This window comes from Gopherus evgoodei, chromosome 23 (assembly GCF_007399415.2).
Source record: "Gopherus evgoodei ecotype Sinaloan lineage chromosome 23, rGopEvg1_v1.p, whole genome shotgun sequence".
In the NCBI taxonomy this organism is placed as follows: domain Eukaryota; kingdom Metazoa; phylum Chordata; order Testudines; family Testudinidae; genus Gopherus; species Gopherus evgoodei.
This window is the reverse complement of record NC_044344.1, coordinates 8,069,163-8,093,599: the sequence shown is the minus strand read 5'-3', so window position 1 is coordinate 8,093,599 and position 24,437 is coordinate 8,069,163. Positions and strand designations below refer to the sequence as shown.

Here is a 24,437-nt window from a genome sequence, read left to right as displayed (position 1 = left end):
TGAAAGCAGCCCTACCTTGATCCAAAGGCTTCCACAATGAATAGTAAGGGTAATGATGTCTCTGAGTATTTAAACTTTGGCAGCACCCCCTATGCAGCGGATAGGCACGTTCTTCAGGGTCTTATCAGTTTCCAACAGATCCTCTCCTGTCAAGCAGGCACTTTATCTAAACAAACAGCCTATCCCACCCTTGACAACATTTCAGGGTTCGTCAAAACTCTGAGTACTTCACAGTTAGGATCTGCCTCTCGGGGGAAGAGGCAGCTGGTCGGTTATAGCTAATATGGAAAACAGCACGGTGCTGTGGTTCGAAGGTTTTATTGCTCTGAGTTAGGGATGGCTGGGCATTACCCACAACGGCTGAAGCATTATTTGGAGTGATTTGCAAAAGTGCCAATAAACTCTCTACTGCACACCACACACACACACCCCACCATGTATTCCATATATGCCACTTGTACAAACTGTTATTTTTGAAATTTGAGGAAGGGGTTTTTGTTCAGTTGTTGCTGCTTTATAAACACACATGATTATTTTCAGTATCTCTCCGCTGATAAAAGCAGGTTCTTTGAGTGGCAGGAATTAAAATTTCCGAGGGAGAAGGGAGTTGTAACATTTTAGAAACTTCTAAAAAGTCACATTAAATAGCTTAGCCATTCACATTACAAGGCTAAGAACTGGTACATAAACAACTTCCCAGACAAGAGCCTTGGATAATCTCCCCTTCCCAACAATAAAAAGAGGTTACAAGATAACCACACTCAAACCTGTCACTGGCCTAGGACAGGTGACTGCCCCACTCTGCCTATCAGATGAGAGTGATTTTGGAATGGATAGAAACAAACCTTCCCCCGTTTGCTTTGTTTAAATGGCAGCAGTTTGTGGCAGCCGAAGCATGATATATGTAAAGGCAAAGGAGACAGATCAGCAGTCAAAGTGTAGGGAAGGGCGGAGAAATGCTTATTTAAAAGGATTTTGCAGAGAGAGTGATGAAGTTCTCTTCCCCTGCACTGTGGGTTAAACTCAGCCCTGTTGTAACTAGGAGAAACTCTTTTTAAAGTGTTTGAATAGCATCTCTCTGGCTGAGCCTGGCCCAGTCTCGCCAAACAATTCATTGAAGAGTTGTCTCATACAAAGAGCTAGGAGCACTGAGTGCTGAAAGCCAAAACAGCAGGAGCAGCAACAACGTATATTTATACAGTGCCCTTCTCCCGGAAAAGCCCAAAACACGATGTCCATTCTGCACACAGGGACCAAAACATCCATCGCTGAAAGGCCTCTTGAATATAGCAGTTCTTTAAAAGGACCCAGCATCACTGATGTTCCGGACAGGAAGTGAAGGCTATCACAGCCAATTCAAGCTGCAGAGGAAATTTAAGGAGGCAAAACACGATTACCCAAGGTGGAATTTGGCTAGGATATAAAGATCGACATCCCAGCTCTTGTGAAAAATGGCAGGAAATCCTGGCTAGAAGTCAGCAGGTACCTGATTTTGTGGGTCATCAAACAGGTGGCACCATCAGCAGCAAAATGCACCCTAATTTCATGCTGGGGCATTGTTTCGAGTGCTATCTATGGAATAAGCACTACTAATACTTCCAGTACACTTTGGGGTCTTCTATCCAACTATGAACCTGGCCTGACCTTCCTTAATTTGTGAGATCTCATGGGATTATAGTTCAAGATGCTGTGTCTGCAAACCAAAGAGGACTTCGGAGTTTCTACTGTGCTTTATGTCATTAACTTACTATCAAGATAACCAGGGGAGATTCAAAAGAAAATTAATGCACCATGGAGAACCCAATATGTAGGGATAGTTTATTTGTCTGTCAGAACGTTCTCAACATCGTGGAAAAATTTCTGCATTAACTACATAGAGTTTAACTGCATAAGTCTCAGAGAGAGAGGATGGCCCAGTGGGTAGGGCACGAGCCTGGGTCTGGAGAGATATGGGCTCAACTCCCTTCTCTGCCACAGGCTGCCTGTGTGACCTTGGGCATGTCACTTAAGTCGCTCTGTGTCTCAGTTCCCCCATCTGTGTAATGGGGATAACAGCACTACCCAGCCTCACAGGGGTGTAGTGAGGATAAATACATTAAAGATTATGAGACTCTCAGATATCATAGTTAAGGCGGGCAGATAAGTATCTAGAGATAGAAACCAATATACACTGAATGAGGCAGCATTCCACATGATGCCCAAAGGTCGACTAAAATATAATATTTTCATATGAAGCCAACATTCGTCACACATGTGCACAATGCCACCCACCTTCTTTTGGAATGAAGCAGATTATAAAAATAACAGAATTGGTGTTTTTTAAATAAACTTCTGAGCATGCACAAACTGCCATTTTTGACTCTCACAGCTCTGCCAATCAAAATCCAGGTTTGATGAAACCATTCAAAGGCATTTCTCAATAAAATTTTCTACTCTCATGCATCAGTGCTAGAGCTTTTCAAATGAAAATAGTTACGTATTCTTTCCACATTCCTCATTCACAACCACCAGCTCCAATTATTTTGCTGAAACTTGTCCAAAAAGTTACCCTCTGGTACAGATCCAGACTAGAACAGATCAGCCCAATAGGCTGTATTTGTGGAATGTTATGAGTGACTGAAAAGAGGAAGTTATAATGGAAACACTTGAGCATTTGGGAAGTTATAGCTGTAAAAATGGCAACAAACTGCAAATGAGGGAATGAAGCTTTTGGAAAAATAACTGGTGTGATTATAAAACTAAACACCAAATGAGTCCACAACAGCTGTCAGGTCCAGTGTATCACGCTGGGCACCATCCCAACTGTGGGTCTTGTGTCAGATCGTGCAAATCATAAATTGGACTCTTTGGCCCTGAACAAACTCATGAGCTGTAAACCCACATATCTGCCTTACGTAGAGAAAAAGCATCAGCACAGGTAGGATTGGGCTATAATGTCTTATCCTAAGGCTGCACTAAATTATAGTTCTCACTGAGGTAAGAGAGACAATGTGTGTTTGTAATATCAGAGCAAGCTACAGGAAGTGAAAGCACATTATTTTATCACTACACACCCAGTTACCCACTTCTGGAAAATGCAGGTTTATTTTCCAACTGGTGCACTCTGTTACCAAGATCATCCTGCACTGGACAAAATGACCTGTAATCTTCTCCATCTGTAACATCTTTGATTCTATGAATAGGAAAATAGGGGTTACAATAAACACAGACACTTCACTACTGCAACACTGACTGATGCCACTATAACAATCCTTTCTCGCCTCCTTCTCCCTGCAACCAACCCTAATCCTTGAGAAGGATTACCAAGTAAGAACAGTCATAATCCAACATATGGGAATGTTTATCTCCCTGAGTGTCAGCCTGGGCATATTACTGCAAGGAGTTGGTATTTTTTAATACTTAACATCTCCTTGCTCATGATCATCCTAGTTTTCACCTGACAGGCAATTTGGCCCCTATTTATCTATGATTATATTTTACCTACCACAGAGTACCAGGATAGTCTCAATTGAGCAATCAGTTAAAACACAGACACACGGCAATAATAAGCAAATATGGCATTAAATAGCCATGCATGAAAACCTGATTGCAGAGCGCTGTGCCGACAACCATGCTAAGCGAAGGCCCCAGAGACTAACATCAGTTCTTTACATGTACAGGGCAGGTGCGGACTGGGAAGCAGGAGGCCACGTTTTCCCACCCTGCTCAGCGCCTCAGTCGTGAACAAATGTGACAGATGTTAGTTACCTTGCTCAGCGCATTACTGGAAGGCACTCAGATACTACGGTGATGAGTGCAGTATAAAAACCTACATAGCATTAATAAATTCATAGATTCCAAAGCCAGAAGGGACGACTGTGATCATCTAATCTGACCTCCTCTATGACACAGGCCACAGAACTTCTCCAAAATAATTCCTAGAGCAGAGCTTTTAGAACATCCAACATTGGTTTAAAAATTGTCAGTGATGGAAAATCCTCTACCAGCCTCGGTTAATTATTTCAATGGTTAATTACTCTCTCTGTTAAAAATTTACACTTTATTTTCAGTCTGAGTTTGTCTAGTTTCAACTTCCAACCACTGGATCATGGCCTACCTTTCTCTGTTAGACTGAAGAGACCGTTATTAAATATCTGGTCTGCATGAGGGGAGGGATAGCTCAGTGGTTTGACTATTGGCCTGCTAAACCCAGGGTTGTGAGTTCAACCCTGGAGGGGGCCATTTAGGGATATGGGGCAAAAGCTGGTTAGATGATTTAACTGGGGATTGGTCCTGCTTTGAGCAGGGGGTTGGACTAGATTATCTCTTGATATTCTGTGTAGGTACTCACACACTGTAATCAAATCATCATGGCCTATATCCTTTGTTCCTTGATGTGTACATTTTAGGGTGACCAGATAGCAACTGTGAAAAAACAGGACAGGGAGTGGGAGGGAAATAGGCATCTATGTAAGAAAAAGTCCAAAAAACAGGACTGTCCCTATAAGAACGGGACATCTGGTCACCCTAGTACATTTACATGTAGCCATATTAAAGTGCATATTGCTTGCTTGCACCTATCTTACCAAGAGATCCAGAGCACTCTGAAACAGTGACCTGCCTTCTTCATTATTTACCATTCCCCTAAATTGTGTGTCATCTCCAAACTTAACCAGTGATGATTTTGTGTTTTCTTCCAGGTCATTAATAAAACTGTTCAATAGTGTAGGACCAAGAATTGATCCCTGCAGGACCCTACTAGGAACACACCCACTTGATGATGATTCCCCATTTACAATAAGGGAACAAGGAGTTCAGTCTCCATGAATGGCTATTTTCATGCATGGTCCATTTAACCCTCCAACTCTGTATACTGAGGCTGCCAACAAGGGATGTGGACAACTAGTAATTGGATGGAAACTACCAGTTAAAATTTTCACAAGTCTAAGATTTTAAGTTCAAACTAAAACAAAGACAGTGAAATATAGACGTTTCTCTGCTACATTCACTCTGGGGAGAAGGAAATTATTTGCAATAAAAGGCTATCACAATTACACTGCAGAAGACAGGCGAATCAGTAACCACATATGTTTCAAGAGTTCATGGAGACAGGTAACAATTGCCATATCAAATTTAATCGATCAGATTCACTATACACATATATGTTATTACCATACTCACATTCGTGAGCCTCAGACACAGAAACAGAGAACTGCTTTTCTGGACAATAGATCATGTCCATTTGGTAAGATATAATGAACGACATGAAAGATTGGTTACCACTTCAAACTTAATTTGGACCATTGATCGACAGGAGATTAACGATCCCTACATTATAACAACACTAAAGCCGCCTCTAATCTTTGACAAAGAATATATTTCATTCCCAACAGGCCAAATAAAAACTTGACCCTTGGTGCTGCACAACGTACGCTAACGTTCAGTAATAAATGTTATACTCCCATAGATTGTTTTAAACTTATCTCTGCCAAGTGCCAATATCCGATGTGAGTGGGCATTATGGTTATTCACTTGGACGCATTTACTGAGGCAGTGTTATTTGCATAGTGTTAAATCATGCATAAATCATGGCCAGCTGTACGAAGTCACAGATTCCTCACTGTACTTTGGAGTGCAGACCCCTTGATTCAGCAAAGCAGACTGACTTTTCCTTGCCACACTTTACAGAATTGAACTGAAAAAAATCGGGACAGGGGGTGGGGTATAATAGGAGCCTATATAAGAAAAAGCCCCAAATATCAGGACTGTCCCTATAAAAACAGGACATCTGGTCACCCTAATAATTAATGCTCTGTTTTTAATCAGTGAATGCTACATGTATCCTATTTTGTTATGCAAAAGTGAAAATTAAACCGGCATGAGCTGGATAAGAGTAGTTTCAGAAAACCAATCAAACAGAAATAGAACCTATTCCCTCGGAAATCCTATCTGAATTATTAAATTAAACTGAAATGGCAGTGTCATGAATTAAAGTCAGCCTGAAAAACTGTTCATAATTCACAAGCAACTTCCTTTTCATCTCCTCTGTACACTTTTCAGAAACGTGTTTCCAAGGAACTGTCAGATAAGTGAATATGAACAACTGCCTCATTAATTGTAGGCACTGTCTAAAGTGCAGTGAACAGGTATCTTGATACTCCTTGTAATCTATCTTGTCAAGGGACTGGAACAGCTATGAAGATTCAGAGAAAGATTAATTCATTTCAAAGGAGCAGGGAGAGATGTTCAAATGGGAAATGAAAACCAATAGTGCTGTAAAGACACACTGTCATGGTGTTTTTCTTCATTTTAAAAAAATCATTTTTCTTCCTTATTATTGTTTAATAATCCCTCACGTTTGAAGCTTAGTTTTCCTTGGGGATGGAAGGCAAAACTTTCATGGATGAATACACACAGGTTTTGGTTTGTTAATTTAGGGTCACTCAGGAGTGCTGCACGCTTTGCAATACCAATTGTTTTGTTTTGCTGGCTGGGTTGCACTAACCGGCTTTAGTGCCGCACTCTGAGCACCTATTTCTGATCTTAGGGTCACCCATGAGCAAGATAGTTGGGGCTTCGCAAAGCAGTTAATCATTTTAACTCTGAGGTGAGGATGGACCTATCATTCAATTACTGCATATCGCACTCTTCTGCCAAGGACACAACCACAAGCCTAGTATACATTTCACAGCAGTGTGGGCAGAAATTCAGAGGTAGCCTTGCAAACCACTGAGGAGGTGTCCTTTCTCTCTGCACCTGCTAAACAGATATAGAAGAAATTAGAGTTGAGGTCTAGATGGCAATGAAGTGCCAAGTAGTCAGTGTTTCCAAGAATTATCTAAACAGAATTTGCCATTTCCAATCAGCTTAGACTTGGTTCAGGAGCTGCCTCCAAGCAGGATGGCGATTATTTCAGGACTCAATTTACTCAGTCGCAACTGACAATCCATGGGTCAAGACAGCAAAAGTAGGTGGACTCACACAACGTCAAACTGACTGCAAAACTGGAAAATGTAGCATTACACCCCTGAAAGTCCTTCCCTCTCCACATAAGAGAAGACCCCATATATGGGGCTCTCTAGATAATGAGAAATTGTTGTAAATTACTTCAGGCAAATAGTTCAGATACTTTGCACTAGGACAATAATAATACAACCTAGCTCTGATATGGCACTTTTTATCAATAGATCCTCATTTTACAGGTTGGGAAGCAGAGGCACAGGGCAGTGAAGTGACTTGCCCAAGGTCATCCAGCAAGCCAGTGGCAAAGCCAGAAAAAGAACCCAGGTCTCCTGAATTCCAATCCAGTGCTTCATCCACTAGACCATGCTTCCTTAACAGGGTGAGCAATTAAACATGCTGTCATTTCATGTCTTCGCAATGTTACTAAATTAGTTAAATATCTACCAATGCCCAGTTACAAACCTGAGCCATAATTCACAGTCCATTCTTCTCCTATGGATTGCACATTGATCTGGTGGTATTCAGTAAACATGTGCATTGATGATCAAAGTAACAGCTTCGCATATTTCTTCACAGAAGGCACATGATCACTCAGCCTAGGAAATGTACTTAGGAAGTATGTTTTTAACAGGGATAATGTGATTCAGCTTTGTGTCTTGCAGGTTTCTGAAATACATTGTCTAGAAATGGATAATTTTGATCATCTTCCCTGTACTGATGCTACCAAAAGACAAAGAACTAACGTAAGGAGGAGGATCCTCTAAAGCAGTGGTTCCCAAACTTGTTTGGTCGCTTGTGCAGGGAAATCCCCTGGTGGGCCAGGCCAGTTTGTTTACCTGTCGCGTCTGCAGGTTCGGCCAATCATGGCTCTCAGTGGCCGCAGTTCACCGTTCTAGGCCAACGGGAGCTGCTGGAAGCGGTGGCCAGTATGTCCCTTGGCCCACACCGCTTCCTGCAGTCCCTATTGGCTTGGAGCAGCGAACCACGGCCACTGGGAGCCGCCATCGGCCGAACCTGCGGACGCAGCAGGTAAACGAACTGGCCCGGCCCGCCAGGGGCATTCCCTGCACAAGCGGTGGAACAAGTTTGGGAACCACTGCTCTAAAGGTTGTGGTGCTTCTGATGTAGATCTGTAATGCTCTTTGCATATCTAGCACATGCCAAATTCTCCTCTTCGGATATTTGGGATTTGCAAAGAATGATGTGTGAACGGTGGAATTTAAATGGAGCATGAAAGCTGGGTCTATCCTCAGGACAACATAGCTGGAATGAAACGCTGTGATTTGATTGCAAGCGCTCTGTGTTCTGACACCCTTCTTGCCAACGTGATGACCACAAGAAACAACACTTAGACAAGTATCAGAGGGTAGCTGTGTTAGTCTGGATCTGTAAAAGCAGCAAAGAATCCTGTGGCACCTTATAGACTAACAGACGTTTTGGAGCATGAGCTTTCGTGGGTGAATACCCACTTCCTCAGATGCATGTAATGGAAATATCCAGGGGCAGGTATATATATGTGTGCTAGCAAGCAAGCTAGAGATAACGAGGTCAGTTCAATCAGGGAGGATGAGGCCCTGTTCTAGCAGTTGAGGTGTGAAAACCAAGAGAGGAGAAACTGGTTCTGTAGTTGGCAAGCCATTCACAGTCTTTGCTCAATCCTGAGCTGATGGTGTCAAATTTGCAGATGAACTGAAGCTCAGCAGTTTCTCTTTGAAGTCTGGTCCTGAAGTTTTTTTGCTGCAGGATGGCCACCTTAAGGTCTGCTATGGTGTGGCCAGGGAGGTTGAAGTGCTCTCCTACAGGTTTTTGTATATTGCCATTCCTAACGTCTGATTTGTGTCCATTTATCCTTTTCCGTAGAGACTGTCCAGTTTGGCCGATGTACCTAGCAGAGGGGCATTGCTGGCATATGATGGCGTATATTACATTGGTGGATGTGCAGGTGAATGAACCAGTGATGGTGTGGCTGATCTGGTTAGGTCATGTGATGGTGTCGCTGGTGTAGATATGTGGGCAGAGTTGGCATCGAGGTTTGTTGCATGGATTGGTTCCTGAGCAAGAGTTATTATGGTGTGGTGTGCAGTTACTGGTGAGAATATGTTTCAGGTTGGCAGGTTGTCTGAGGGCACTTAGACAGACAAAGAATAGGGAGATTTTTTTACAAAGATTTAAAGGGAGGTTTGCGTTAGTGCAGTCAGAAGTAAATTTCTGGGTTCAGGTCCTGTAGACCTGTCACACTCACAGATTCCTCAAGACTAATCTATTCAAATTGGGTTTCAAAACTACTTCCAGTTTTGACTAGTGCTCATGATGCCTGTTATAGCAAAGGCATATAATTCTCAGGAAGCTCACTTTGAGGCCATTTTTGGTGATACACAGTATTCCAGGTGCCAGTGCTTGAACTGCAGTCAGAAAATGGAGAAGGATTTATTTGCAGATATTTTTCTTGAGGTCAAAAGACTGGAGAGATTAATAAATGTTACTTGACTTCAGCATTTATGTTAAAAAAACATGCAGCTATTCTTAGTGTGTTTGGTTCTGAATGTAGGCTGAGCCCTTGAGAAAGGGAGTATTTTCTGACTAGAAGGGTTAGTGATGGGGCTGTCACCAGGTCTACAAGTTTTAAAAAACCAAAGTGAAAATCCTTTGTGCTCCATCACAGGTTTGACCTAAATTTTGCAATAAGGGGCTGGATTCTGCAGTGCTCCACTGCAGCAGACAGGGAGCTCCAGATACTTCTTTTAAAAAAAGAGGCTTTCATTGAATTAAATATGAAAATGAGTAAACAGTACAGTATTCCTTCATCTCCTTCAGAATTGTGTAGAATCTCGCCTCAACTATGAGACAGAGAGCATGAGATCTGCCAACTAATTGTAAAGTACTGGGCCGTGCTTCAGCAGAGCCAGAACTCATGGGAGTCAGGTCCTGGGAAAGAGGAATTCCATGCAGAGGTTTGTATTCGATAGCGTAAAAAGCATCTGAAAGATCACAGAGTCCAGCATGGTCTACAAAATAAAACTGTTTATTAACATAGGCAAAAGCTGGAGATAGAAAGACTGGTCTGCTAGCTATATTTAAGCTAGGAGAACGGATTAGGGATCTCCCAGCTTTCCAGTAACGTTAAAAAAAAAATTTGCTACAGCAACAAATCGAGATAACGCTAGAAACAGAAGGAAGTGTCCGTAACTGAAGTCACTGGTTAAAGGCTCAGTGTGGTTAGTTTCAAAGGGGCTAGGTCCTCACCAGCTTTTCAGGGGCTCAGTTGGAAATGTGCTTAATAAACATGGCTGCTACGACCTGTTGGGCGTTTATTGTCCTGATCAGATCAGATTGGAGAGGGAACTGGACGACATCATCACCTGATCAAACTCAGCTGGACCCTGAACATCCTGCAGTGTGAACCTCAGGTCCCTTTTGCTGCCTAACTAGGGTGTCATTTTCCTTCTCTGACTTTATTTCACCTCATACCAATCTCTCTCTCTTTCCCTTCTAACTGAGTCTGGGTTAACCAGCCAAGACAAAGCCACCTTTTGTAACACCGCTGAAATAGGAAAAAAAAAAAAAAAAAAAAAAAAAAAAAGGCAAACTACAAACAATGCTTGTAGCCAACCGCTGGGAAAGTTTGCCAGGTCTCAGAGTAGCTAATAAAGACCATGTACTATGCCTGTACTTTCCCAGCAGTTAGTTGTAATTAACAAAGGCAGAAGTCTGTGTTGTTGTTTTTTAATCTTTGCCATTTCAGTCTCCCTTTGTGTGGGTTTTTAAAGTTCTGCCTTGTTTTAAAGGGAACAAGATTACACTTCAACAACAATCCAATACCATCTAAAACTGGCTCTTCCCCTTCCCCCCCAAAAAAGGGAGGGGACCTTTAATACCATCTTTAACACCATCTAGGAGACTGATGAGCAGGAATAAAGGGAATACGAATATGGAAAATTGTTAAAATGAAAGCTTTGCCTTATGTATCAAATGCTTTAACTATTCTTTCTTCTTCTCCTGTGTGTTTAATACGAGAGTTTTAATGGTGATTGTTACAATGGGAATGAAATAAACAATTTGATATAAAACTCCAAACGTTTTTCAAGGGCCTCCAGATTAAGGAGCTGATCAACAGGGCTTATTTGGCAGCAGAAAAGGAAGAATTGGAATCTTTTAAAGTTCACTGTTTGTTCAGTTGGCTTTTCACAAGCAGAAAGAAGGGATGCTCCTTTTGAGGAGACTGGCTACTTCTGTCCACATTTGTACAGAACAGGCTTGCAGTTGTGGCCTTTGCACAGGTGCCTTGCAGGCAACAGTGGAATGAATGTGTCGCTCCCCATGAGATATGGGCAACTACTTTACTACTGCGAATTTTAATGCAGAGTCGCTATATGCTCAGGTTGCTACTATCACTAATGTTATTCAGCGATAGTCACTAATGCAGTGTCAGTTTAATAGTTCTTTGATACTGCTTTTGAAATATTCATCTGATGGCTGAGAGACGGCTGGACTCATATGTGAGAGTATGACAAAGTCTTAGCATTCTGGCTCCACCTGTTGCCTGGAAGAATTTTTTACTGAAGCTTCTGGCCTGCTATAGAAAGTCAGAGAAAGAATATTAACAGGTAAGGAAAAAGCTCCCCTTTGTACACAAACCATGGGAGAAGGATTTTCACTAGTTTTGAAAATATTTGAAGTTGAAGGACAAGATCTTACAATTCACCCACATTTTGCATACTCAGTTAAAAGCTGGCAATCCCAAAAGCTGTTTTAAATTTAACTACACAGAAGTACATGGCACAGTCTTTGTGTCAGCCACAACATATAGTATTTACACCTAAGTATTCTAGTATATACATATACATCTGAGCACTATATTACATATAGTATTTACATCCGGCATTTCTTCAATTTTCTGAACCTTGGTATAAAAACCAAGCTCAGAATTGATTCTCACTCACATTCATTTCACATCCAACCTTAATGTCTACCTCATACTGCTGCATAATAATGAACATGAAGTAGGTCTATAATTTCCCCCAGTGCAATCCTGAACTCAGAACTGGCAGTGGAACACAGAGAGAGTTTCGTTACTCAGCAGTGCCTCCACCCAACTACGTACGCATTCTCACGAACATTTTTTTGTTATCAGAAAACAAAATCACTCCCACCCGGTAACCTGCAGCTGACACTAGACGTGGGAACATTTTGGCTTCCCACGACTTAACTGTCTGAATGTTGTAGCAACTCTATGATGTCAAAGTGCAGTAATAACTTTCGGATATAAGTTGGACCTTCGTTAATTCTCAGTCTGTAGGTGTCCTTAAAAGATTTGAATGAAGGACTGCACTAGGAGATTTTAACTTGGAAGCAATGATCATTGAGAGTGTACTTCAATTTGTAATGTGTACATAAACACGCACACACGGCAACCTGCTGCTTGCAACATCCCCGGCCAGGTTATTCTCATAACCCAATCTCTACCTCAGGCAAAACCCAATAGCACATATGGCAGAATCACCATTATAGCACAGGGGTTCTCAAACGGGGGGTCAGGACTCCTCAGGGGGTCATGAGGTTATTACATGGGGGGGTCATGCACTGTCAACCTCCATCCCAAACCCCGCTTGCCTCCAGCATTTATAAAGATGTTAAATATATTTAAAAGTGTGTTTAATTTATTGGAGGAGGGTCGCACTCAGAGGCTTACTGCGTGAACGGGGTTGCCAGTAAAAAAAAGTTTGAGGCACAGTGTATAGCAGATGCAATTAAACAGAGGGTCAAATTTATCCTAAATGTATTTCTACTTGAGTGACACCACGATGAATCTAGCACACTGATCTAGCAAGATGACAATCAAATGCTTTGCCTGATGCCACAAGAAATCTTGCCTCAAAATACAAAGATGTAGACCGCAGTGTATATTTGTACCCTCCTGACTGTAAACCTGAAAGGAGGGCCGTCCTTACCCATACGCAAAGTACGCAGCTGTGCAGGGCACCAGGAAATTTGGGGCATCACATTTCCTAGTGCCTAGTCCCTGCTCCAGCTCTTCCCCGGGGCTCCCACCCCTGCTCTGCCACGCCCTTCCCCGCCCCTACTCCCCTGAGCTCTGCAGCATGGCCAGGCCTGCACTCACGGGCAGCGGGAAGTGCAGACCCAAACCCAGCCACAGCACCGGTGAGTGCTGGAGGGTGGTTCCCCCTGCCTCCCAAGTCAACCCGGTCCCCCTTCCACCTCCTCCCCCCCCCCACACACACAGGAGGGCTGCACAGGGCTCCAGAATAGCTAGGGACAGCCTCGCCTGAAAATACTGCTTTACACACTGATATCCTTATATCCTGTAAGGAACAATCCAGCACAGACCAGGGAAGAGAAAGAGACCAAATTGCTCAGACTGCTGTTGTGATGGGAGGCCGTACAAGTAACCTAGATAGACAGACAGACTCCACTCCTGCAAACTCTTAGGCAGGTGTTTAAACATGAGAGTAGAACTCTTGTTTTCAAAGGGACTAGCAGTCACATGCTAAAAGTTAAGCATGAGTCTGCAGTATCAGGCTCTATATGAGCTAATGTGTCTTCCTCTCCGAGGTCTGATTCTATGAATGCCAGAGTATGCAAATCACTGTTTAGGATTAGTATGCGTAGCTCCCCCGCTAAAGATTTACCCTGAACATTTCTATCATTAGGACAGCTTATGTACATCATACAAAAATTAATGTTAATGTGAGAAAAAAAATCCTTCCAACCTGCCTCCGTGATGTTTATGACTTAAGACATTCAGAATGACAAGCCAGCGTTCTGCTTCAGCAAAAGCCTGTTTTACCTTAGCTTGCAAATCACACAGGCAGGAGGAAGAAATTGCTTTTCTGACAGGGATTATTTTGCCTAAAGAAAACAAAAAGACATCCATCCACGCAAACTGATGGCTGCTATTTTCTTCCCTATTCGTCATGTGGAGTCATTCTCAAGGATGTCCCTGTTATGACTCCCTAAGATAAGTAGCCTAATAATGTTCAGCAATAAAAGAAGTCCCATCAGGTCTCATCTGGTCTGAGGATATTTGCAATCTAGCAAGACCAGAGGTTTTCTTGTTTGTGGTTATTGCCATTTCCTTATTTAACCTATGTTCAGAAACAAGCTGCGAGTGCTCATTTCACGCTTGAGAGGGTAACACCACGTAAAACCCACCACACCAGGAGAATTGGATTTGCGCTGTCTCTACAACTATTCTTGAGCGCTAGCTCGAGCCCGGTCAGCCCAAGTCTGTCAAGCCGGGCTCAGAAGCTCACTCCAAAATGCCATGTAGACGCATCCTCTGAGACTTGGTCAAGCACAACCTGGCTCTCCAATGCCGGTCCCTGTTGCTGGTAGCCATACAAAAATCAGCCATGCACCTTTTTCCTGAAGGGTAGGCCAGCATGCAACTGGCTGAAAAATGCCTCCAAACACGTTGTTTAGAGACATCATGAGATGCTAACAAGCCAACCAGTGGATGACTCCAAGCAAGCAAGTGTTAAAACATAGTAGCTAGCTGACAAGACAGTGAGTTTGCGGCGGGTTTGAGCTGCAGCCCAACTGCCCCAGTTCTCATGAGTGTAACTTCGATAATGAGCAGGAGTAAACTAAAGCCTGGAATACTGAGTATGCAACTTGTGACTTTTTCGTGGGCATTACCCCTTGAAAGCAGCCCTGCTATCAGTCTTTACGCTTACACTACAGGGAGTTGTCTTCACTTGACGCTACTGTTGTGCAGCATTGCTGTGTGCTGTTGGCCACATCGGACACCAGAGATGGCTGCATCTGTGACAGGCAAAATCTACGCCATGTAAAATCTGTTAAGAGTTGAGACACGTTTTGGGGCAAAGGGGAGAATTTTTTCTTTCTTCCAAGTCTTCTCTACCAGCAGTTCTCAACCAGGGATCCAGAACCGCCTAAGGGGCCTCGAGCAGGTTTCAGGGGGTCCACCAAGCATGACTCACTGGGGCCCACAGCAGAAAGCCAAAGCCACACTGCATGGAGATGACGCCTGGGGCCCTGAGCCCTGTCATCTAGGGCTGAAGCTGAAGCCTGAGCAATGTAGCTTTGCAGGGCCCCCAGGCAATTGCCCTGCTTGCTGCCCCTTAACACCAGTCCTGCCTTTTATATGCATAAAATCACTTATTGTGGCACAGGTAGCCCGTGGAGTTTTTATAGCAGGGGAGGCTGGGGGGCACTCAAAGAAAAAGACTGAGAACCCCTGTCCAGTACCAGCCCAGATGCAGGCAGCTCCACCTGCTGGAGATGAACAACTGAAGGCTGAGATAGGTCAACCTTTATATGAGGATATGACACCCAAAGTGCTAGTGCTGATCTCCATCTGCTGGTCGGGAGCAGCTATAGCCCACACATCTGGAACACTACAGAATGAGCTACTGAAATGCAAGGTGACCAGAGAGCAAATGTGAAAAATTGGGATGGGGGTGCGGGTGGGGGTAATAGGAGCCTATATAAGAAAAAGACTCAAAAATTGGGACTGTATCTATGAAATTGGGACATCTGGTCACCCTAGGTGCTTGCTAGAGTGGGCCAGGAATGTTTCAATTAAACGTTCTTTTGATGGAAAATGCTGATTCATCAAAACCCCAACAGTTCTGGCAGGCATGAATCAGTTTCAACTGAACTTTAATCAAGAAGGTTTCTCGGGTCCAGAATAGACTTCCTGCTCAAAATCAGAGAGCACCCCAGAACAGACAACAGCCTGGGATTAGTGCATTCATCTGGGAATCCAGCTTCCACTCCCTGCTCTGAAGCAGGCACAATAGGGACCAGAACCTGGGGCTCCCACATCCCACGAGTGCCCTAACCACAAGGCTACTGGTGATGGATTGGGCTCCTCCAGCCTCGTCTTTTTGAAAGGGTTCAGGTTTTGTCCTGATGCACAAAGGGGAACAAAAAGCAATTCTCAAAAATTTTCCGTAGGATGGGAAAACTGTTTCCCACCTAGCTCTAGTGCAGTGGCCCCTAACTGTGGGGCATGCCCCACTAGCAGGGTGTGGCAGAACATCTGGGGGAAGGCACGCCAGTCCCCATGGGGGACAGGGAAAAAGCACCACCCAGCCCTACTCTGCCCCCAGCTCTGCTCCGGCCCCGCCTCCCGCCACAGCTGTAGCCTCGGCTCTGCTCCAGCCTGTCAGGGCATGGACACATTTCATTACCGGTAAAGATGAAAAGTTTGGGCCCCATTGTTCTAGTGCCTGCTTATTATTTACTTTGATTTTAACTATCTTTCATTTCACTGTGCTGACAATCAGTGTGTTTTATGAAGCAGTCAGTGTAGCTGAATAGTCTCTGTAAAATTTCTTTAATATTTAATGCAGCTGCAATAATGTTTGAAGATATTAAATATTAAAGATTCCCTAGCCTGACAGCCACAATGTAAGAAAAACTGCAATTATGCATGTTTTCAGATTCCAGATGGAGTGGAAAGTGCAAGGTGGGCAGGGGGGTGTTAAAGTGTAACCATGTGAGTGAATTCTTGGAGCAAGGATTATAGCATTTCAGATATATATATATATATATATATATATACACACACACACACACATACACACACTACAATACTTTGAGCTGTTTGAACACGTCTAGGAATCCGCACAATATATCTGCTTAGACTACTGGCACACCATCCTGGCACCAAATTCTAACGGCCAGTTGCACATACCTGAAAAGTTTTCATGCCCCTTGGGCTGTAGCTACTCGACCACTCACCCAGAGCAAACAGGAATCTGAATCTCAGTCCTTAGCAGGTATGGTTTCAAAGACAAAACTGCCAAGTCTAACCAATGCAGCAGTGGTTTCATAAATCTATAGAAACTGCCCTGCTGCCACTGCTGTTGTGGGTGAGGGAGCAAATACGAGTAAGTGGATAGTGCTGTTAATAGTGGGGGCTGCATCCTGACTCCCCCTCCCACACACACACAACACAATTCCCTATTTAGCAGGGAGTGCAGAGGCAATTACTTCAAAGAGTATTAGAGGGACCACTGAACTGATCAGCTACAGTAGGATTTTTTGTGTAGTATCAAGGAGGGGGTAGTACAGGAACTCTGTGATTCTATACATTCTCCCTCCCCTCACTCCCCACCCCCAACAATATATTGAGTACTATGGGGGGCAGTTCTGCCAAAGGCAACTCTTGCAAGTGACTGGATGCTCAAGGTGCAGAATTGGGTGGCCTGGGTATCACTGATCACATGGCTACCATGCAAGTCTCCTCAGAGGAAGCACATCCCTTTTCCAACCAGAATGCCCGTAGTGCACCGAAGGAACAGGCCTCAAAAAGTGGAGAAGTAATAGTGAGGCTCTTAAGGATCTTCTGACCCTGGAAAAGACATTTAGAAGCTTTCTCGCCTTACGCTACAATATAAACCAGGCTTTGGACATACAAAAATATCATAGGCTCAGACTGACCTTGAGGGCCCTGCATGCATCAAGCTATGCTAAAGTTCCTCCCTGGAGCACGATGGCTTAGGGAAGAAAGATGGAAGGACTATTTCTCAAGAGCTGTGACATATGGAATTAACTTTCGGGATGAACCCGGACCAGGATCGAGTCAGAATTGAATGTACAATATTGAGGCACCCACTCAATAGACTTTCTGACTCCAAAACCGATCTGGCAGACAGAAACACCAGAAAAGTCCCTAGTAAGTACCAAGACACCTCTCCCATCAGACACCTGATTTACCACTTGCTGCTCATGTAGCAATATCCCTCATGGTAAGTAAATGATAAAAGGAAGTGCTACCAAAGATTGGAAACGTGGCTGTATTTTCATTTTAAGGGCCTGTCCACACTTACCAGGGGGAGGGATGGCTCAGTAGTTTGAGCACTGGCCTGCTAAACCCAGAGTTGTGAGTTCAATCCCTGAGGGGGCCACTTAGGAGTCTGGGGCAAAATCAGTACTTGGTCCTGCTAGTGATGGCAGGGGGCTGGACTCCATAAACCTTTCAGGGTCCCTTCCAGCTCTATGAAATAAATAACTTGAGATATACCTATTTATTTTATTTACGGTGCTGCAGGGGTGCTGCTGCAGTGCTTAGTGAAGACACTACCTATGCCAACAAGAGAGCTTTTCCCACTGGTGCAGGTACTCCACCTCCTCGAGAGGCGGTACCTACGTCTCTAACTGGCCCGCTACTCAGAGGTTGCAATTGACTTCCTCTTGGCATCTATTCAGAGGACAGACGATCGAGTCTGCAGGCTGCCTTAATGGAAAGAAACCAAAACAGCAAATGGCTGCACATATTTTTTTTAGTAGGCAGGCTCATCTGGCTCTAATAGAAAGAGCAGCACTTAGAGCTAAGCTTTTAGTGTAAGTCCAACATTTCTATCCAGCATAAGCCCAGCCCCCATGGAGAAGTGAATGACAGACTCAAAATTAAGACATCCACTTTAATCAAATGCAGCAATGGGGCAGGGGGAGAACCAGAACAACTGATAACATATTTTATACTCGGAATAGCCTGGGAAGAAATACAATTAGTAACACCCTAAGCCTCGTGTGCTCTAATGGAACATTATCCCTACATCCACCACTCACTTCACATAGACTTAATTTGGATAAGATGCTATGTGCTTCTTTTCTGCAGCATTTAATTGTCCATTATGGGTTGGAGATTTGAGTGAACTAAAACCATACTATGCATCCTGGATATCCTAGCTTATATCTATATTCTAAATGGGGCAAACAATAGTAAGTCATTCTCAATGTTTTAAAACACACACTCACTCACGCTACAATTTTATTACATAGACAAATGTTCTGAAGCATCTTGGGTGATTAAACAGTTCAATATTTATCAATATGAATAGAAAAAACAACACAGGAGGTAGAAGGTAAAAAAACCAAGGTTTCCAACTGATGCTTAATTACATGGAGTGTCAATGAGTTGGAGAAATGCAGGCTACAGATCCTGCAGAGAAGCCATGAGACCAGCCGTGGGACTGGGTGAAGGGGTAGAGAAGAGAGGTCAGTGCTAGTCGAGAGGTGGGAGCTGACGTAGGATAACAGCAGCAAAGTCACTGAGCTAGATTAGAACTGGATCAATTTATCAATGGAATAACTAAGTAAGGAGGAGCACCAAAGAACAGAGACAATGAGATCACACTTCAGGGTATGCATGCATAACTAATAATTTAGCACAATGAAGATCAGAAACTGTATTTGCTCCTTTATTTTTTTTGTAACAAGAGGACCCAATCCAAACCAGACCAAGGCACAGGTCAAGAAAGTCTTCAAGTAACTATTGGCAGAGCCAATAAGAATTTTATATTTACAAGATGTCCATACTAATGTAAGATTACGCATGCCCTATCTTCGCAGATGGTCCTTCCTTTGAGTTTCAGCTATTTAGATGATCAGACAATTAAAGAGAGTATCCTTGGCTTGCATGATGTCTATTTTATAGATCCTGACTAGCAGAATTACTATGAATCAGGACCACAAAGTAATTCATGTGGAATAATAAAACTGCCATTCCTAAATAAAGGAACAGCTGCTTTACTCTTTGATTGCAGGACCCACGGTCCCAGGTGCTGGTTACCCTCACCCTTCCCTGCAGTAAGTGCAAAATGAGAGCACAGCACCTTACAGGATCAGACCCTTAAGAGTTAGATTAAAAACTTTGATTACCTTTGAAGTTTGACAAGACAGACACCAGGAGTAATTCAGGTTAAGGCAACATGCCCCAAACACACAGGAAATAGTTATTTAACTACCACTGATAAATATCATAATAGGGGCTTCGGAGACCCATTGTGCACATGTGTGGGAGGGTCATAAATGTCTTAGGAGAAAGAAGCATGCAGTAAACGCACCCATGGTAATCAAACAACTTTAAAAAGTCCTAAAGCTTTTTATGATGGTTTTTTTGTACACACTAATTTCTACTCGGCAACCTGCTGGTTCCTTAAGGCAAGTTTCACTGTATACCGTCCCATCAGCCATAAAACTTCACCCTTGTTAAGATGCTGTTAAGGTTGTAATTACAGATACTAAAGGGAAGACATCTTACAATAATGCCATTTTTAAAAATGAAACACCAGAAAACAGGCAATTCACAGTTAAGTGTTCCCAAACACTGGCCAATCTAGAAATGCAGTCAGTTCAATAACCTCAACTCTCCCTCTTAGCCCCACCTCCCAGGGCACCGTCCTTCATAATACTGACATGTGTGAAGTCTAGCTGACATGTTAAATACTGGATACTTCAATGATTCAGCCTCGAATCCTGTTACCTGGAGACACCTCTGGCCATGCACATTTTGAGAGACTCCCACTTGAGGATGTCTGAAGTCACATGTGCTGTTCAAATGGAAGGTACCGGGGGCTTCTTAATTTTGAAAAGAAACTTGGTAAGTGAGGTCTTAGACCAAACTGATTTTTCCTACTACTTATTTTTTGAACTAAAAACTGGCTATTTTAATGTTTTTTGACCTTACAAAAAACCACCACCCTGACAGTGGGTTTTGTATTTAAAATAAATAAATGTATAAATAAAAGGCTTTCTGCTAAAAAATTTTGTATGCAATTCATTCAGCACGTGGACTAGCTGCAGCTGGTACAATGAAAATTATATCCCCCAGAGCTTCTGCCTCTTCTTTTGAACACAAGTGTATACTAAAGCAATAACCAATATGGTCAGAGTGAATGTAGAACTGCCCTGTGCTTGTATATTCAAGCCAGACCTCAATATTACTTAGAGGCATATATTTTAAATATGAGACAAGGTAGGCGAGGAAATTTTTTATTTGATCAACTTCTGCTGATGAAAGAGACAAGATTTTAAATTCCACAGAGTTCTTCTTCAGGTAGCTATTTAAAATAGCTATATATATTGCAATCAGGCTCTTTGAGGATTTTTAGCCCTGTCAGCACTAAATTCAGCTCTGCTGTCATGCAGGCTGTATGTATGAAAGAGAAGCCTGCTTTAGAGTCTTACTTCCAGCTTTAAAATACTGTTTTCCCCATGTCTCAGGTTACGAAGGATCCATTCATGCCGTGTGTATAGGGTCACAGACTCTTCCTAGTATCAGTAAGCAATGACTAAAATAAATTGGTTCTTTAAAGCTTGCGAAAGGACTCCTCTATTAGGCATATCACAGCAGCACAGATGCAGACCACACCCATAGCCATGGAGTTTTGTTTCCTGAGACAAGAAAGAGGTGAAAGATGCCAGGTTCTATCCTCAGAGCAGACATGGGATGAGCAGCAGTCCCCAGACTGTGCTCTGAGAAAATGCTCTACACAGGTTATGGAAGGACCAATTCTACAGGATGAAGAGAGAGAGTTAGTTCTTAGCGTCTCTGCTGAGACTGCCGATAAAGGGATGTTTCAGAACCAACTGTGATAGCAGTTTCCGTGACGAAGACTCCTGTAAACTAGGAATGGAATGAGATTCTAACTCATTCCACACATCCCACTGAACAGCCATCAGATAATATAGATACAGTTTCATCTAGGCAGGGTACACATATGGCTTTTACCTGCTAATGAGACTTTCCCAATACTAATCTATTTCAAACCACTATGTCACCACCACCAGGGAAGCACTTTTGTTCAGAACTGCAAGTGATCATATCACTCGATCATCACGCAGGATTCTCTTGCTTAGCTGAGTCTGAAAAAAGTATAAAAGGGCATGCAGGGAAAAGTATGCAAGATCCCTGTAATTTAATACACAATTTGAGATGCTAATTCTTAAAGTTACTTCTATATAGTCTAAAATAGCTAAGAAGCAAAATAATTCACCACGATATTCAAACAGTGGGTGAAGTCATGTTAAAAAAAAACAACTTTGAGGACAAAAACTATAGTACTTGGTGCTAAATTCTGCCCTTGGATGCAGTGAAATAAGTTGGAACTGTAAATGCACATCCAAGGGTGGAATTTGGCCAGGAGTGAATCCCAGCCCGGGGTTCACTTTCCTGATGAGCTATCAAAAACCACCACCACCACACAAGGTGCTTTATAAGCTTTGCAGCAGATCAGCATGCGATCTACAGTTCTCTCATTATAAAACCACAAAACCTGAGTTTAAGAGTCAGAGTCAGAATCTCAAATCCACAAAAGAAACTCACAGAAAGAGCACAAGAGTCTAGACTGGCACCAACACCCTTAACTCATCCTATCATGACCACAATCCAGAGTCTGAAGGTAATAAAACACTTACCACTGATACCGTGCTTTTCATCCACAGATCAAGAGTTTTACAGAGATGGATCAACATTATTGAAAACACTCTTCATGTAAGTTATTTATCTAATTTTTTAAAATGTTTAAATTTAAATAATATGCCCTCAGATATTTAAATCATTCCATTTTAAAAGATAAAAGAAGGATTTTCTGCTGCTCTATTGATGTATAGAAGGTCTTTTCAGCAAGGGGAAAACTTTAAGAAGGGGAGGAGAAGTCAAACTGACTATTCACAGAGGGCTATCATGCACAAAATAAATGGCGAGATATAGCAATATTAGTTTTTCTCTGATCTGAGTTGTATTAATCTTTGGCTACTTGTGACACTTAAAGACAGACAGACAGAAGTGTGATTTTTAAATTGAGGGTGCTCTTTTAACCGTAATATCAGATACGCGATCATGAGGGATCATGATACAGAAACCGCAGCAGGAGCCTGTATCCTTTTAAACCCATCTCACGTTAAATTTCATCTGTCACCATCTAACTTCCAAAACATACACGTACAAAGAACATACGCACTTACCAACATGCAACTCAGGTCAGGAACAGCCTGTTGTCCAGAAACCCAGGCCAAGCAAATTCACAGCCTAGACAAGCATAATGTTGCTCCTCACCGCCTTGCAATTGCAGGCAAGCTGCTGATCTGCACTCCAAAAATTCCTGGCTACATTTGTGCTTAACCCAGATTCCCTTATGCTGGTAGTTGCAGACCCCTATGTGAAACACCTCGGTGCTAGGAATGTCGCACCCTGCAGCCGCAAAACAGACTGAGCCCCTTCACAGAAGTTCCTACTGTCTATTGAACAAGAATTGATTCAAATGGGGATGGGAGGAGAAGGGATGTATTTTTACATATGAAAGTAAGACCCTTCTGCTTTAAGGTGACAAGTTCTCTTCCCTTTCCTCCTCTGTGCTCCCATACCTGACGCACCTTCTCTCAGGCCATGTCTACATCTAAAATTTTGCAGCGCTGGTAGTTACAGTTGTATTAGTACAGCTGTATAGGGCCAGCGCTGCAGAGTGGCCACACTTACAGCAACCAGCGCTGCAAGTGGTGTTAGATGTGGCCACACTGCAGCGCTGTTGGGCGGCTTCAAGGGGGGGTTCGGGGAACGGGAGAGCAAACCGGGAAAGGAGACCAGCTTCGCCGCGGTTTGCTCTCGCGTTCCCGAACCCCCTGCAAACCGCAGGGAAGGAGACCTGCTTGCTCGGGGCTCCGGGAACTAGAGAGCAAACCGGGAAAGGAGACCCGCTTCGCCGCGGTTTGCTCTCGCGTTCCCCGAACCACCCTGCAAACCACAGGGAAGGAGACCTGCTTGCTCGGGGCTCCGGGAACTAGAGAGCAAACCGGGAAAGGAGACCCGCTTCGCCGCGGTTTGCTCTCGCGTTCCCGGAGCCCCTGCAAACCGCAGGGAAGGAGACCTGCTTGCTCGGGGTTCCGGGAACGAGAGAGCAAACCGAGAAAGGAGACCCGCTTCGCCGCGGTTTGCTCTCGCGTTCCCGAACCCCCTGCAAACCGCAGGGAAGGAGACCTGCTTGCTCGGGGAACGGGAGAGCAAACCGCGGCGAAGCTGGTCTCCTTTCCCGGTTTGCTCTCGCGTTCCCGGAGCCACCCAGCAAACCGCAGGGAAGGAGACCTGCTTGCTCGGGGCTCTGGGAACTAGAGAGCAAACCGGGAAAGGAGACCCGCTTCGCCGCGGTTTGCTCTCGCGTTCCCGGAGCCACCCTGCAAACCGCAGGGAAGGAGACCTGCTTGCTCGGGGAACGGGAGAGCAAACCGCGGCGAAGCTGGTCTCCTTTCCCGGTTTGCTCTCGCGTTCCCGAACCCCCCTGCAAACCGCAGGGAAGGAGACCTGCTTGCTCGGGGTTCCGGGAATGCGAGAGCAAGCTGGGGAAGGAGACCAGCTTGATTACCAGAGGCTTCCTCCTTCCACGGAGGTCAAGAAAAGCGCTGGTAAGTGTTTACATTGGATTACCAGCGCTGGATCACAGCGCTGGATCCTCTACACCCGAGACAAAACGGGAGTACGGCCAGCGCTGCAAACAGGGAGTTGCAGCGCTGGTGATGCCCTGCAGATGTGTACACCTTCAAAGTTGCAGCACTGTAACTCCCTCACCAGCGCTGCAACTTTCTGATGTAGACAAGCCCTCAGACTTTACCCAGCACCTCTCTCCCCACCCATCTCCTCCTGGGGAGGCAGCTACCCATGGCCGTCGCAATTCAATCCCACTCCTCTCTCCAGCTGCCCACTTCCCGGCAGCCAGAGAGTATTCCAG

General features: G+C 43.8%; 1 protein-coding gene across 4 annotated transcripts in view; it reads right to left on the bottom strand.

The window, feature by feature from the left end:
- Window positions 1-24,437, bottom strand: part of MAPT (microtubule associated protein tau) — a 117,328-nt gene that overhangs the window by 55,487 nt on the left and 37,404 nt on the right. Inside the window, exon 1 of one of the 4 annotated variants that reach the window (XM_030541052.1) lies at window positions 3,066-3,168. The exons of 2 other annotated variants lie outside the window; for them this stretch is intronic. The gene's annotated coding sequence lies outside the window, so the exon portion shown is untranslated. Of the gene's footprint in view, window positions 1-15; window positions 118-3,065; window positions 3,169-24,437 lie in introns of those variants that run through there. One more of the 4 variants, XM_030541049.1, reaches the window with a different exon arrangement.